The sequence below is a fragment of the Corvus brachyrhynchos genome, unplaced genomic scaffold, assembly GCF_000691975.1.
Source record: "Corvus brachyrhynchos isolate BGI_N302 unplaced genomic scaffold, ASM69197v1 scaffold68, whole genome shotgun sequence".
In the NCBI taxonomy this organism is placed as follows: domain Eukaryota; kingdom Metazoa; phylum Chordata; class Aves; order Passeriformes; family Corvidae; genus Corvus; species Corvus brachyrhynchos.
The window spans coordinates 3,423,191-3,439,457 of record NW_008240039.1 but is presented as its reverse complement, the minus strand read 5'-3'; the positions used below and the strand labels follow the sequence as shown (position 1 = coordinate 3,439,457).

Here is a 16,267-nt window from a genome sequence, read left to right as displayed (position 1 = left end):
TTGAATTCCCACTATTTCCTGCCGTCTCAAGCTGCTCTTTAGCTGGTAAGTCGCGGAGCTGTGCAGCCCAAACCAGTCACGTGTGGCAAAGTCAGGCATTGGGTGTTGATTTGTATTTTTTCAGGAGCTCCATTAGGATTTGCCCAGAACATTACATTTTGCATGTAACTTGCAAAACGAATCCCTAGAAAACTCCAAGGATTTAACTGGAAGAATGCTGGAGATGGTTTTGTACTTATGTGAGAAGAAGACGTGGCTTTTCACTTTGTGGTTTCTGGTGCAACAGGATATGCTCCTAAAAAATGTGTGTTTTTAAACTGAAGAAATGGTTATAAAATAGGAATACAGAGCGCTCATGGTACAGTTAGGGCTAAATTGATTAGGAAAATGTTTTCACACTTTACCCAGGCTTTTCATCAGCAGGCATCGGTGAGGTTTCTGTGACGTTCCGTGTGTTTGATACCTCGCTGTAGGGCACTTGTTGAGTTCTGTGAATGCGCTGTTTTCCAGGCCCTTGGAAGCTCATTCCTTCCTGCCTGTATCTCCCAGACAGAACACTTCAGCAAGCTCCCTCCTTGAAATGGCTTGAAAGGTCTTTTTTGGGTTTTTTTTTTCAAACCTAGAAGAAAGGTTCATTATAAGGAAAACAAGGACAGCAATTCCCTTTCCTGAGCACTTCCTGTGGCTCTTCCCACCTGGCTCTGTGCTGGCCCTGCCTCGGGGCTGTGTCTGGCTGAGAAGGAGGAAGGTGAGAGTATTCCATGGCCTCCTAGGGCAGAAGTGCAGGAGAAGAGAGGAAAAAGGACCTGGATCTCTTCTAAGGAAAGTGTTTGGAGGTACCTGTCCCTTCCATGCCACCATCCTGGCACATTCTGTGGTTGGAAGTGCAGGATTGGCTTTGACCATTCCCAATACTCAGCGGGGAGTGACGGTGCTTGAAATGCGTGGGAGAAACAGATGTAGAAAATGAGTTTTGGGACGCAGCAGACCAGGTAATTTTTCTGGTTTAAAATGATTTCGGCATTATCCCCCTCCATACAGGCTGGGAACCTGCCCTGGATTGCACAGCAGAATAGTGACTCCTGGCAAAAGAAGACATTATTTCAGTCTCCTTTTCCCCCAGTTGCTCAGGATCTCACCTCATTAATAGTGGAGATTTTGGAATGTCAGATATTTGGCGTTTCTGGCTGTTGGAGCTGTACAATAGGTCCCTGTGGCTGGCTGTCACTGAGCCCCATCCTTCTGTGGGGAGGTGTTTGATCTGCACCTGGTTGTGCTGGGACTGACCCTGCCCAGCAAACCTCTCCCACCTTAAACAACTGCTCCTTCGAGGGGGTGAATTTCCAGTTTAAAACATTACATTTATGCTTTTTTTTTTTTTTTTAAAACTCATGAATCTCCCCAGAAGCAAATAGCCCTGACCCTTTCATTAGAGACAAAAGGGAGTGTGTATAAATGTCTTTTGTGGCTTGGCAGTAAACTTGCTGAGGACGACATAAAACGTGCTCATTAAATGCTCTTTACCCAGCATTGCTTTTTGTTTTCAGCAGCACTGTGATGTTTCATCCCACCATTAATTGCCTAATACCAATTATGGCATAAACAAGCCATTTGCTAGTGTAACATTTTCCATTTATTTTGCAAGGTTCTTACTCTTGACACCAACTATGCATCTGGGAACACGAGGGGCAATATTTGTGGGGTTATATAATAACAAGATTGGTGATCAATAGTTTTACACAGACCTTCCTGGTGCTCTAAATGCGACCGGGCCTCTTGAGAACCTTCCAAAACGCTCTCCCCCACTTGGATGCTTTGTTGTATTGAGCTTAATTATATGGAGACAAAGAGACTTGGAGAAGACTCTTTTTTCCCAGGGATGTGGCAGTTTTTCGGTGTAAGACACGGGCTGTCCGTTGTGTGCTGGCAGCCGAGCGAGCGGCCTCAAGGGAGAGGTGGGCATTGCCTGGGTGTCACAGACACCCCAAACGCTGCCAAGTGCCTCGAAAGACTGGGCACACGCAGAGGGGCAGAGCTGACCCCTCCTTACAGCCCTTCTGCATGAGGTCATCGTCTTCTTTGTGGCATTTCAGCTTCTGGCTCTGTTCCGGCCAAAATCTGGGAGCTGGCTGGAAGGAGCAGCAAAGCTCCAGCACTTTGAAAGGTACTGGTTTAAGATTCCTTTTGGAATAAAGAGTGTGGCTTTTGGAGCTTCCTATTGAGATGAGTGAGGTTAAACCTGATAGCTGGAACATCTGGATGTCACACTGACTGTAGCTCTCATTTCGCACTCTGGTAGCAGAGCTTTATCCTTTGTCGTTGCTGCTCCTGGAAAATGGTGTCAAGCCTGGTGTCCCCAGTGAGGTGCAGAGATGGGCACTGACAGGCTCCTTGTGTTAGGAATCACAGCTAGAGGGACTCCTGAGGTGGGAGAGACTTTTGATGTTTAGCTGGAGAAATGGGAATGGCAGGTTATGGGCCTTGGCTGTGGGAAGCAGCACAGCCAGGCTGGGATGTGCCTGGAGCCCAGACCTGCTGCCTGGGGCTGTGTGGTGCTCAGAGCCATCCACTCCCCCAGTCCCTGTCTGAACCCTTGACAGCTCAGCCTGGTGCTACAGCGTTTCTTCTGAACCCTCCAACTAGATCTTGCTAAATTTTCCCCCTTGATTCTGTGTGAATCTCTCTGGCTTCATAAGTGGTGAGAAGGAAGCTCCGTGCTTTTCTCACTGCTATGCTGGCAGCAAGTCTTGGTCACTGATGTCCATTCAGAACCCACCTGCCATGGGGATGCAGCACTGAAGGTCACCAGCTCCCTGGTGAGCACAGAGCTTCCCCCTGGCACAGATTTTGCTGTGAGGAACAGCTAAAAATGGGACAAACCTGCTGGAGACACTCAAACCTCCCTATGCTCAGCTTTGGCAAAGCCTCTGTGATCTCACAGAGCTGAAGTCGCTTCAAAGGGTTGGAAACTTTGAAGGAAGTCTCTTCACCTTCTCTAGAAGAGGAATACAGGTTCTTTCCCAGGAGAGTCATCTTCCCGTCTTCCCATTAAATACAGTTTTGGCCATACAGTGGAAAAAAATCATCAAAGCCCAGCCGGCGCTCTGAGCTCCTGAAGGGAAGCCTTGGAAAGCCTTGGAAAGGCTGCCAGGCACAGTATATTTTTTATTGCATCCATTATATAATGTGTCAAAAAAGAATTCTCTGCACTATGGGGAGATATTTATAGTCCACAGGGTTTTATGGCAGGAGTGGAGTGTCTCAGGTTACCCTCGCTAAGCCGAGCCAGGCTGCTGCCTCTGGCTCCACGGGAGCAGCTCTGGGAGCCTGAGGGTGACCTGGGGAGAGGAGCAGCTCGTCTGGATGTCATTACCTGTCCCGTTACTTCAGCTCCTGAGGAACTTTGGGAGGGCCAAGCAGGAATTTGCCCAAACTCTCAACAAAATGGGCATGGCAGCAGGTAGAAACCAGTGGTGGGATGTAGGAGTGGGCAGGAGGAGGATGTCTCTGGTGAGTGGCTGAGGCTCATATTGGGCAAGGAGCTGAGGAAACAGCAAAAGATGTGACATCCATAGGGAAAAATGTATGATCTGAGTGGAGAGGGGACATTTGATGGACATACTTGGCTTGGCCCTTAACAGAAGCTGTGTGGAAGACACCTGGCACAGGTATGGGAGTACTCTCAGGTCCGTGTAAACTGGCCTCTCTTGTGGATGTTCCCCCCAGAACATTTGCACAGCCTGACGCAGCACCTCGCCCTGACCTGGCACGCACATTCCAGTGGGATGGATGCAGATGAAGAGGTGACAGATGTTACTTTGAGTCTCCTTTAGGTTGGGAAGATTCCCCAGTGGCAGTTTCCCCTGGAAGGATGGTTACCTCGCCTTGGAAGAGGCAGCTGGGAAAGCGATGAGCAGAAATGTGTTTATCCGAACCAAACCACTCGAATATTTGAGCTCAATTTTCCTCTTCTTTAAAAAATAAATACCTTAAAGGGCGGATAAAACCCTTCACAACTTTTCACGCCACGTCAAGGAGTCGAGTTCCAAAAGACCTGCAAAGTTTACAGGCAACTTTCTTATGCAACTTTTAAGTTCATGAGGATTGAAAGCCCTGACTGTGGTATTGATTAAACCTTATTTGGCAATCTGACATATTTATATTTATGAGGAGTTTAGCGGGAGCCAAGACTGATAATGCAATCGCTCTGGGGAGGCTGGCTCGCACTAAAGAGGGGGTGTCAGATTGCACATGCTGCTATGTGTGGGAATGATGCCACTGTGATAAAGTGAGCCTGTGGTCCCTTCTCCATCTCTCCTGGGACTCCCCAGAATCCAGACAGGGCACGTATGTGAGTGTGCTTGTGCATGTGGGATCTCTCCATGTGTGGTGTTGTGTTTTCCTACATCCACATGTCTTAGAAATCATCCCAGAAGTGCTTCATGCTGCCCTTCCTGCCACAGCAGGTACAGCCCTGGTCATGTATGAGGAAAACATCACAGAATCACAGGATCAGTAATGTTGGAAAAGACCCCCAGGATCATCCAGTCCAAGCTGTGCCCAATCTTCACCTTGTCCCCAGCCCAGAGCCCTGAGTGCCACCTCCAGCCCTTCCTTGGGCATCTCCAGGGATGGGGACTCCAAACCTCCCTGGGCAGGCCCTGCCAAGGCCTGAGCACCCTTTCTTTTTTTCTGCCCCCCCTGAGCCTCCCCTGGCACAGCTTGAGGCTGTTCCCTCTCCTCCTGTCCCTGTTCCCTGCGAGCAGAGCCTGACCCCACCTGGCTGCACCCTCCTGCCAGCTTCAAGACCGTGATAAACAAAAAACTAGAAAGCACCAGACACATCAGCAGTGTTTGAAAGATTACCCAAAGATGACAGATGACATCAGTTTGGATGGGAAGTTAGGAAGAAATAAGGGGCGAAGGAAAAAGCCTGTGGGAAGCAGTGCCCGTGGCACAGAGTCAGCGTTATCTGAGCACCGCAGGAAGCTGCAGAGCTGTGACAGATAATCTTCTCCCTGCAGACCCCGCAGCTCCCAGCAGGCACAGGCTCCTTTTATTCCCAAAAAAAGAGATTTCCTGGAGGTGCTGTCTGTCATGGCTGTTTTATTATGTCTCTGTTATTGTAGGTCAGGAGGAGCCAGGCTGGGCTTGTCTCAGCATTTGGTAAAATCCATAGAAAGACGTTGACTTTACAGAGTATTAGATTAATAAGGAGGAGAATCTGGAGAGGAAATCTGGAGATATGGGAAAATCTAAAATATATCCTTACAGTTTCTCTTGTTCACAACTCTGGTTACACCTTCATGTCTTGCAACTTGGCTTTGCCACCCCTGCTGGCAGATCTCCTGGAGGTACCATGGGGAGACAGGGATTGAAATACCCCGGTGCCAAATCCCAGAGTGTGCTGAGCTGGAGAGAGGGGAAACAACACAAAAAGGAAGAAGGAAAACAACAAAGAAACCAAAGCCCCACCGAGCCTGGATTTTGTGTGTAATCCCTGTGTGCTGGCAAACTTCAGCAGAGCCCCAACACTGGGGGGATTGTGCAGCCCGGCTCCGGCTCATCCCCCTGGCACAATTTCAGAGAAACAACGGACAGGCTCCTCTTTCATCCCAAATTCAGCCACGCAGAAGTGCCCGCAGGACCCGCAGCGTCCTGCCAGTCCTGTGCTTCGCTCCTTGCCTTTTAGCGCTGCATTAGGCAGATTCTCTGATTTCCCCAAGGTTATCAGGAGGGCTTGTTCCTGGGGGAATACTGATGAGTTTGTAAAGGGTGAAATCCCCAGGACACCGCAGCCTTTTCCCCAATACAGCTGGTTTCAGGAAAACCACCTACAGCAGCCTCATTTTTAGGGAATAATTACCCAAAGCTTCTCCAAGAGCGTGGAGCAGCCGGAGTCTGTGAGGTGTCCTCTCGGCCAGAGGGAGGGGGTAGAGCATCTCTGCTGCGCTCTGCTCCGCTCCGATCCGTCCCTGCAGCTGCTCTCTTTGCAGTGCCTGTCTGCCATCCAAGAGCAGCAGAGTTATCCCTTTGGAATGAGAGAAAAACCGTTTTATCCCAGTTTTAACCACTTTTAGGGGCTCTAGTAGTTATCTTTTTTTTTTTTTTTTTGGTCAAACAAAATGCAGAAACTTTTGTTTGGTTTTTTGTCTTATGAAAAGTTACTTCCCTCAAAAAAAAAAAAAAAAACCAAACAAAAAACCAAAACCAACCAAACAAACCAAACAACAAACCCAGGGGAAAAAAGCTTTTTAAAAGATTATTGAGGGTTTTTTTTTAAATCCCATTGCAGATATGAGTTACCTATACGTGTGTGTAGTTAACACTGCAGATCTAAGTGCATATTCTGTTGGAAAAACAGATTTCCCCATGTTTTATTTACTTCAGGACCATCCTTTTAAAGAAATTAATCTGGAATTTGGAAGGGCAGCCTCCAGACTTCGCTGGCTCCAGCTGCGTGCTGTGAGCTCGGGAGCCATGACTTTTTTGTAATCTTGGGTTTAACACTTGGTTTTGGTCTCCCAGATGATCTTGGGGTATGTTCCTTATATTTATAGAGAATATTTCATTAAAAATCTGCCTTCATAGGATTGCTAAAGGAAAAGTCCCAGCAGCAAGGTGGCTTTCCCTGGATACCGGGAATGAATCTAATCTGCTTGCTGTGTCCAAGGTGAGGAACCTGCTGGGACGGGGCCGAGGTTGGCACATCGGCACTGAAGTTTGGACCCTGGTCCTCCTTCCCAGGAATTGTGAGCACGCAGATGGTTGAGATGCTTTGTGTGCTCTGGAGAGCTCTCACCTTCAGGGTCACCAGGATAATGCTCAGACATTCCTTTTTCTGTCGAGTTCCCTGCCCTGAGTCGCGGACCCCGGCCGAGGTGTGTGCTCTGGAGCTGGGGAGGTGGCTGTCACTTTCTGGGAAAGCTGGGAAGTTGTTCAAGGGAAAGCCAGCTGCTTCCAAACTGGGGCCTCTGGCATTTCAGCTTCCTTCAGGCCTTTTTTACTGGAGCTGTAAAATCACCGACAATGGCCATGAATATTAATGGCTCTTAGCCCGAGGGCAGAGAGGGAGAAGTAGGGGTTTGTTACCAGGTTAAAAGCGGACGGCTGCTTTCATGCGGGAGTGTGTAACTTCCATAAATAAAACACCAGATGTGCTTGGATTCTGCTTTCCTTCAAACGACTTGGGAATTCTCATAAAGAGCAGGAATACCTACGGCTACCAGGACTTCATTTCAAGCCTCTCCTTGCAGAAGTCACGCGGGGGGAGCTGGTGAATGCCGGGGCACAGCAGCCAGGTCGCTGCAGGATGGGTACCGCCTTCAGGCGGGGTCCTGAGGCTCTGAACCTCCAGATTAAGCCAGGTTTACCTGTAAATCCTCCAAAACAGAGCCTGTCGGCTCACAGGAACAGGATGTTGGTGCACAGACCAGCACCGTGCCCCAGGGAGGGAATGATGCTGAGTCCCCCTTCCTTGGGAGGGATTTGGACTCAGAATATATTTGAAACAAATCTTGCACAGGTGCGAGGCTGGAGGAGTGGGATGGGGTTAAATGAGCACGGATTATCTGGGAAAAAAAAGTGCTATATGGGTGAAAGTTCAGCGTGATGTTCTCTTTCCTGTTCCTAGCTCTTCCTTGAAAACAAAAAGCAAACGTAGGTGTTTCACAAGCAGATTATTTGAAACAGAGTTTTGACAGAAATCATGGAGGAAGATTCATATTGGATTTATTTATGTTTACACGGCACTTTGAATAAAACTAAGACGCTTTCCAGGAGCTCCTCGACATCCACTGCGTGTGACCTTGGAAATCAAGTATTGGTGGAGCCTGTGGGGTGATTTGAGGCGACCCATACTTGGTTTCAAGGGTCTGTGGGGCATCTCCAGGAGGAGTGGACAGTGCTCTGTGCCTGCTCCAGTTGCTGCATGAGTCCTTTGGTGTCTCACCACGACAAACACATGAGCACAAGAAAAACCAGCCCCTCACTGCTGAGGATCGAGGTGGCTCGGTAGCATTCCTGAATTCTGGCTTGTTTTGTTTTGAGAAATCACCTGAAAAGTTACATTTCTGGGTGATAGGAGTGATCTGGACACAGCAGCTGCACCCGAGTCATCTGTGCCGTGTCCAGTCCAAGCCAGCATCAGTCCCTCAGGTCGGATTTGAACTGCAGAGTTTGTCCAAAGCTCCCAGAACTCAGGATGGCCAAACAGCCCTAAAATCATGAGAGGAAAATCCTCACCCCCAGCCAGCGGTGATGCCGAGCCTGTGGTGAGCTGGGGGATGAGGAGCACTCCTTGTTTTATTTATGGATCGCGTGTTTCGGTCACGGAGGAAGGAAGTTCCATAATGCTTTGATAAATACAAGCTCTAGGGAGCTGCAGGAGTGTTTGCAGAGCCCAACCACAAAGCTTATTTTGACAAAATGTGGAGGCAAGGATCATTCCGGCTCTGGCTGTATCTGCTGGAGAAACTCAGGGCTTACGGGGAACCTGCTGGGACTGGGTCTGTTTGAAAGATTAAAGGGAATTTTATATGAAAGCTGCAGTTAAACCTCATCATAATAATAAAAACAATAATAATACTACTAGTAATAATAATAATACTTCAGGTATGCTGGGCTTCTTCTGCATCCACACACCTCCCCTCAAACAGATCCTGCATTTAGGCACTTGTGCTGCCTGAAAATGTAATTAGAATTTATGCATTTACAGAATCCCTCTTTTTAAGACCTGCAGAGTGCAAACTACCCAGAGTGCTGGGCACCTCTTGCAACTCCCTTCCTGGACCCTGCCCTGCCTGGGCCCTGCCCTGCCTGGAGCCCTTGGAAGGAGCCGCTGTCTCCAAATGCTGGCAGGTTGCTGCAGAGAGGGGATTAAGCAAATATAAACCCTTGGGGATTTCATTAAGCTCTAGCAGGTCTTAGGATTTCTGAAAAGTAAAACAAAACTTGCACGGTCTGGTGTTTTCGAGCAGCCAGGGCGCTCTGAGCCCAGACAGGAGCGCATTAGAAGAGGCTGAGGGAATTAAATGCTGGGGTTCTTTGATCACATCAGCCTTGTTTTGATGGCTGTCCTTCTCCAGCTCTGTTCTTGGCTGGAAATACATTTAATTCTTCATGACTTGACAGGTTTGTGTGCTGCCCGCAGACACCTTTTACTGCTGTTATCGCAGGGCTGATCTGGGGGCTGGTTTATGCTGGATAAAAGCGTCACTGCCGGGGATGGCTCTGCAAGGACCTTCCCGTCACCATCCGTGTCCCTGCCACGTTCCCATCCCCACGGATTGTCAAAGGATTCCCTCTGCAGCTGGCCTGGGAGGCAGCAGAGATCTGGGAGCGATGGGAGTGGGGCTGGCTCTGGGTGAGCAAGGGAACACCAAGATTTATCTGCAGTAGCAGAAGGAAACCCAGAGTACGGCGTGGCTGAAGCGCGTTCCTGGCACAGCTGCAGCCCATTCTTCTTCCATCCAGCCCAAATGCCTTCAATCCCTATTTGTCTCCATTTTTCTACTCTCTTGCAAGAAGGAAATGCTGCTTTACGGAGCAAAAAAAAAGCAACTCTTAAGCACAGAAACATTTTTGAAGTGCTTTGCTCGGTGCCAAATGTCAAAAATTTGCCAGCAACTGATAAATCTTTTTGAAACCGCCCGTTATATTCCACACGTCCAGCTGAAACTTGGAATTTCCTAATCTTGAGGTGATTTTGATCTGCATCCGAAAATAATGGAATGGTCTAACAGTGATGCAGGGGTGGAGAGCATCTCCAGTGCTGGTGCACGGACGCCAGGGGGGATTTTGGGGAGGATGGAGGATGCTTCAGGGGAGCAGCCCGGGTTTGAGCTCCTTCAGCTCCCCAGTGGAGTCCGGGGAAGCCGCTGAGGAGGGAGGGAAGGAGGGATCCGGTAACAAGGGGGTGGTGATTCCTCCCTTCCAGCTGCTGATTAGTCCCTCACGCTAATAAAAGGTAATTTGAGAAAAGTGCTCTCTGTGCCTTCAAGGTCTGGCCCACATCGTGCTGAGGGGAAGGGAGATCTCTGGTTTGGGTGGGGTGTCTCATTCTCGACTTGAGTTACAAAAATCAGCAGAAAATGTGTACGAGGTGGCTATTTTGTATTTTTCCACCTTTTAGTTGAGTTTTCTGTGGATTGATGCTATCCAGGGTACTTGTGTGTATTTATTTGACAGAGTTTTAGTGGAAAGGATTGATAGTTCTAAGACGAGAATGTGAAACTTCTAAAAGAACAGGTTTATAATGCAGAGAAGCTTTGTCTTCTCATTTTCATGAACAAGAGGGCTGTTAGAGGGTGAGCCAGAGAGCTGGGATAACAGGTGTGTTGTTAACCACGTGAGTCCCTCCAGGACAGGAATCTTCTGGGCAGTGACACGTTGAGTGTTTGGGCATGGGAGAAGGGGGAGCGTTTTGTACCTGTTAATGTTGCTTTTTCCTATTGGCACTGGAAATTCAGAATGGGAAAAAGAGCTGCAGCAAAAGCAGTGGGGTTTGGTTTTGTGCAGCATCTCCAGCACAGGCAGGGCCAGTGGCCATGGTGATCCAGGTAGGAATCACGGCCGTGCCTGGTATTTTATTGCTTCAAAAGGGATGAGCTTTGTCCTTCCCAGTCTGCGTCGCTGTTCCCTGTTCCGCCTTAAATCTGCTCCCAAAATGGAGTGGAAGAGAAGCCTCAGTGTTTGTGAGTGGGAATCCTCAGTGGGGTTGTGTGAGTGCAGTGCCCAGTGCCAGCTGTGCTCCAGGTGGCCTTTTGGGCTCCCCCAGCTGGAATCTGCCCTGCCACGCTCCGGGTGGGATCTTCCCGGCGCTTCCATCTGCGCGAGCGCTGCTGCTTCGGCTCCGAGTTGGAGAAATGCAAAAAGCGCTTTGCTCATCAGAGCCAAGAACAAGATTACAGTTTTTGGATCAAATCACAGCTCCAGGATTCACTGACAGGTCAGGGAAAGCACCTTCACCAGGCTCCTGCAGAGCAGAACCCTGAACCCCCGGATTCCCTGGAGTGACATTGAAACACCTGCCCAGGGCACACTGGGGGCTGCTTTGGATGGTCATGGCTTTGTGGCAGAGTTCTTGCATATTTTCGGCACTGGTTTGCTTAGCAGAAGGCCAAAAGTATTCAAATAATTAACAAAGATTGCTGACGAACGGGGAAAGAGCTGTTTCTGTGGATATCGGTTCGGACATTAAAGAATTCCACAGAAAAATGTCACTTTCTTGCCAATTTGGTACATTTGTCTTGTTTTGTTGAAAATAACTGAAAACTATTTCCTGGCTCTGTACCACTGCAGAGATGTGTGAAATAAACAGCTCTGCCCTTATCTTAGCCAAGCGAAAATATTTCCAGTTTCCCCAGAATTCCCCTGATGAGGATTAGCTTCTCTGGTGATTAAGAGGTTCAGGATTTTGGTGGAAACAAGCAATCCTTTTTTTTTTATTATTTTTTCTTTTCCATTTTTTCTTCTATATTTCTTCTACTTTTAGGGGGCACAGTGTGAATCACCTTGCACGTATTCTTGGAATAATTCATAGCTCTTTGCTCCGTCTCTCCCGCGTTGCCTCTGACTCTGTGTCAGGGGGGCAGTGTGTGCTTTGAGTGCCATCGTCCTCCTGGAGCCCCTCATCCATCCTGTGTGGATTTGCTCTGTCTGCAGGTCTCATCATGACAAAAAAGAACACTCAGGGAAGATTAAGCCCTAAATTAAGTGAGAGAAGAGTTTGCACTGGGCTGCCTCACTCCTGCTTTGCTCAAGTGTAAATCTTTTCACCTCAGCAAAGCGGGTGTTGAGTTATTCCCCCATGGCTGCACTTCTCCAACAAACCCACTACTGTGTCATGGGGGATCCTGCTGTCCTCACCACTTTTTACATTAATTTGGTTTTTTACATCAGATAAGAAGCTCTTTCCAAACTCCCCACATGCTCTCACATGTTTTCAGGGGTGGACGGGGTTGGATCCGTGTTTGTGCAGACGGGGAGAATTTGGGAAGACAAAAGGCACTGATTAATGTTTACAGTTTGCAAAAATATTCAGCTTGTCTTGGTCAGAGTCCTGATGGAGCTGAATAAAGTCCTGAATAAAGCTGCCTGAGCTCCAAACCACAGGGTCAGATATCTGGAGCCCTGCGTTGGCTGGGAGGGTTTGGAGCTCGCACCTCTCCCGAGGGTGGCCCAAGAAAAGGAGCTGTGGGTTCAGAGGTCGGCAGTTAAAAGGCTTCATCCTTGGGATTTCATTCCTGGCTCGGAGTGACATCAAGCTGGGCTTTCAGAGTTCCCTCTGATGTGTCTGCTAAACAAACTGCTCTGCAACAGCATCAGCTTTGTGTGGAGAGGCAGGAAAATACTGGGGACCAGCATGTGCTGCTAAGGTAGGGGACATTTTGAAGGAACAAACTTCATCTCAGCCACTCAAGGGCTTCCCAACCTGACCTCTGGTCGGAAGGAGAAGGATGTTGTAGCTCCGTGTGCTGCTTTTCCTGCCCAGAATTGCCTAAATTGTGTTGATTCACTCTACGTACACGGGCAGTGGGTGGGGAACCATTGCAGCAGCACAGGGCAGACCCAGGAGTTCCTTTCACGCCGGGGTTGTGCTTGGTTGGCTGAAGTCTGGGACCTCAAATGGAGCGTGAATGTGAGCCCTGCAAAGAAAGGCAAGAAACTCTGGCTGTGTTTGGCTGTGGGAGCTCAGCAGGCTTGTCAGGAGTGCTGAGGTGGCCACATGTGACACCCTGTGAGCCACAGGACCCCTCAGCTGGTGCCCACGGCACAGGGTTGGGCTCCATGTCCATGTGGGTGTGCACTGCTGGTCAGCCCTCGCGTGGCACCTTGTGGAGTGATTCCTGCCCTGGAACAGCCTGGCAGCAGCAGCCTTTGGCTCTCCAGTGTTTTCCCCTCTGAGCCAGAGGGATTACAGTTAGCAGGGATTTATTTATCCAGTGTTGGGCTGCTTTGCTCAAGCCACCAGGAGAGAAGCCAGTCAGTGCTGTGCCCGTCGGGGATCGGTCTGAGAGCCTCCCTGAGTGCTGGCACCAAGTCCCCCCAGTGGCACCAGATCCCATCTTTATTTACAAGCTTGGAATTAGCGATCCAGAGTGGCAGAGAACTGCCAAAATGATTCTCTTTTACGCGTGTCAATAGTGCACAGCTGATGAGGTGCTGGTTCGCTCCGCAGGGAGGAAGGAAACGCTCTCAGAAGAATAACAAATATAACAAGTTTGGGAGAAACTCCTCCATATTTGGTCTGTGCCCCAAACAAAGCACTTCACACCTTTTTTCTGCTGCTGTTTTCCAGGTGAGCAGCAATGAGGGAAGTAAAGCAGCTGGGGGAGGACAGAGCTGGGCTGGGGCTTGGGGTCCCCCATGGCTGCATCCAAAGGGATGCCCAGTTGCCCCTGGATTCAGTGCCAGCAGGAGCCACGGCTGTGGACATGGTCTGTATTTCTGATCTAATCTCCAGTGGAAGAGCTGTCTGCAGAGTGCTTTGGGGACACCACGTGTTGGGGTTTTTACAGGAAACAAACAGGTTTGCTTTGTTACAATGGTTTTTGAGGCATGGCAGGTTCTAGGGGAGCTCAGGTGTTGATGTGCCCTGGGCTCTGCCCCAGCAGCAGGCGTGTTGGAGCGACGCAGTGGAGAGCTCTCAAAAAATATCATAAACCAACCCCTAAACCACAATTCTCACAAGCTTTTGTTTATTTTATCCCTCTAAGCACCACTTGACATAGAGAAGTATATTTGTACTTTTCACGGCCTTCGTAGGACGAGGGCATTAGCTCCAAAAGTAAATGAAAATTCACATTTTAGCTGGATTGTGTGTAAGAAACCTGATTCAGCACATGGGGGTCTCAGTTTAATTCCCAGCTAATGTTACACATAGAGAAGTTCAAAAACCTGTCTGGAATATATTCGAGCATGCAGCCCAGGACATGCAGGCCCCAAATCACGGACCTCATCCTTCAGCTTGTTCCTTTCCTCGCCTCTTCCATGTTCCACCTCCTGCATATTTCTGCTTTCCCAGTCTCTATTTGGCCATTTCCTTTTATCTGGAGTCCTTTTTTCCAAATGTCAGAAGAAATGTGGTTCAGGGTTTGGGTTGGTTTAGGATGAACATTCCAGCCCTCCCGTTTACCTGAGCAGGCTGACTGTGTCTGTGCAGGGATGAATTAACTCTGGGATTTGAATTAACTCTGTGGAGCACCACATCACCAGCTGTGATTTGTTTGGGTCCTTACAAGGATTTTAAGACTGAATCTGAATGAAATTCCATGAGAGTCAGGGGTTCAGCCCATCTCGGGTCCCTGTTAAAGGATGTTGGTGCTCTCCTGGCTCGTTCCCCAGGCACCAGGAATGACCTGCTGCCAATCCTGATGTGTTGCCATACTCCAAACAACTCCTGGTACTTAATCAGCTGAAGTAAATTAGGTGATGAGGAAGCTGGAGCTGGCTCTGACCTGGCCAAGCATAACTTATTACATAAGCAGGGCTCAGTTTGTGTTCGAGCCCGATGTGCTTTTGATGCCTGTGCTGTACCTCTGAGCTGTCTGGAGGAGCCCGAGCCTCTCACTGTGGTGAGGTTTTTGTCACAGTCTAAGAAACCAGGGGATTGAGCAGGTTTGTCACAGAAGTCACACTTGTTTTGTGGGCTGAGGAGCTCTTTTTTGGGAGCTGCATGTGCCCAGGCAGGAGGAATCCCCAGATCGTGAAGCCAGCGGAAAGCTCCCTTTGGTGGGTGCCTGAGGAGTCAGGGGGTCCCTTGAGGAGCTGCTCACTGTGGCCCATCTGCACTCCAGGCAAGGACAATTTAAGATAGACAAGTCCTGGTAACATTTTGGAACGGAGGAAGTCGGCCTAACTCGTTTTTCACAGCTCTGTGGCAACGTTTATTTCTGCTTGTCAGCACCTCAAGAGACGTTTGCAGGAGCGGTGTCAGCGCTCCCCATGGCAGTGCCTCGGGTCTGAGGCAGCGTTCCCAGGATCTGGTCTGGGCCAGCAAGGACAATCCATGTCTTGCCGCGGGGTGTTTTGGAATGGGTGAGGTATTTGATAGATTTAAAGTGGCTCCTGGCAGGGTGGCAGCGTGTCTGTGCACAGCGAGGGCTGTTGGAAGGCAGCACAACAGGGCAGGGGCTTCACTGTGGGACATGGGGAGCGCAGGCAGAATTTCTGGTGGCTCTCAGTGACTGCTCTGACACTTCCCCTCCTCCTGTCCCTCCCTCAGTGCTGAGCATCTCCCTGGGGACTCTGGTGGACCTACCAGGCAGCTTGAGGAAGGTGTGTGTGCAGGATGCAGCACATCGGGCTGGACTTTTCCAGACCACTTCCAAACGTTCACAGCATCCTTCAGAGAGGTCACTTTTTTTTTTTTGTTCCACAAAGTAACTGACCCGAAAATTTGTCTGTTATTTTTGTTAAAGTCAAAATATTAACGAGAAGCATGTGGGCTGTTGCCTTGTGTAAATATTAAGATGAGCTGAAGTGGTCCCTGAAATGTTAGGAAGCTGCTCTTGGAACAAGCAGCAAAGGGGACTTGTGACTGGAGTCCACCTTCCTTTGGAAATGGTTGCAGCAATAGCATGAAATCCCTATTTTCTTCCTGGATTCAGCTTGTTTCAAAATTTTTTTGTGGAATGCTATTCATTGCAGCCTAAACCACAAGTTTTAATTTGGAATTTTACTATGGCCAAATAATACTGTGAAAACGTCTCAAAGTAGCAGGGCCTGCTTCCCCCAGCTCAGCCCTGTGAGCACATTGTTACAAAACATTCCAGAAAGTTAAATGAGGCTTTTGAGCTTGCCTCTGGAAAATCCAATAAGCTATTCCTACTTCTTGTTTAATGAAAAAGGTAAAATAAAATTCTAGGCTCCGTCTTGCAGGAAACGGGAATGAGCATTATGGTTTTCTTTGGAGCAGTCGCGATGGCTGTTCCTCATTTCAGCTTAAATTCAGTGATTAAGGTTTACTTTTTGTCGTTATTTTAAGAACAGCCCAGCCCAGGTTTGGTGTTGGGTGCTGTTTCAGCAGCTGGGCTTGTTTTGGGGAGGCGTGATGGTAATGAGGCACTTCCCAAGTGAAAACCCCCCGGTTTGGTGTAACCCCGGAGTCCCCCACACCAGCCTGGCGCTCCAAGGGGGAGAGCCTGATCACCCCTGCGCGCGTTCATCCCTCCTCAGCCTGGTTTGGGGCAAATCAGGGTTTATTTCGCGGTGGAGAACCAGCCCGAGCCCCGGGGGCCGGATGCCACCGTGGGTGCCTCGCCTC

The 16,267-nt window shown here is 49.1% G+C and overlaps 1 protein-coding gene across 1 annotated transcript in view; it reads left to right on the top strand.

The window, feature by feature from the left end:
• Positions 1-16,267, top strand: part of MEGF6 (multiple EGF like domains 6) — a gene marked incomplete at its 5' end in the record, with an annotated part of 73,346 nt that overhangs the window by 20,882 nt on the left and 36,197 nt on the right. The window lies entirely within an intron of this gene.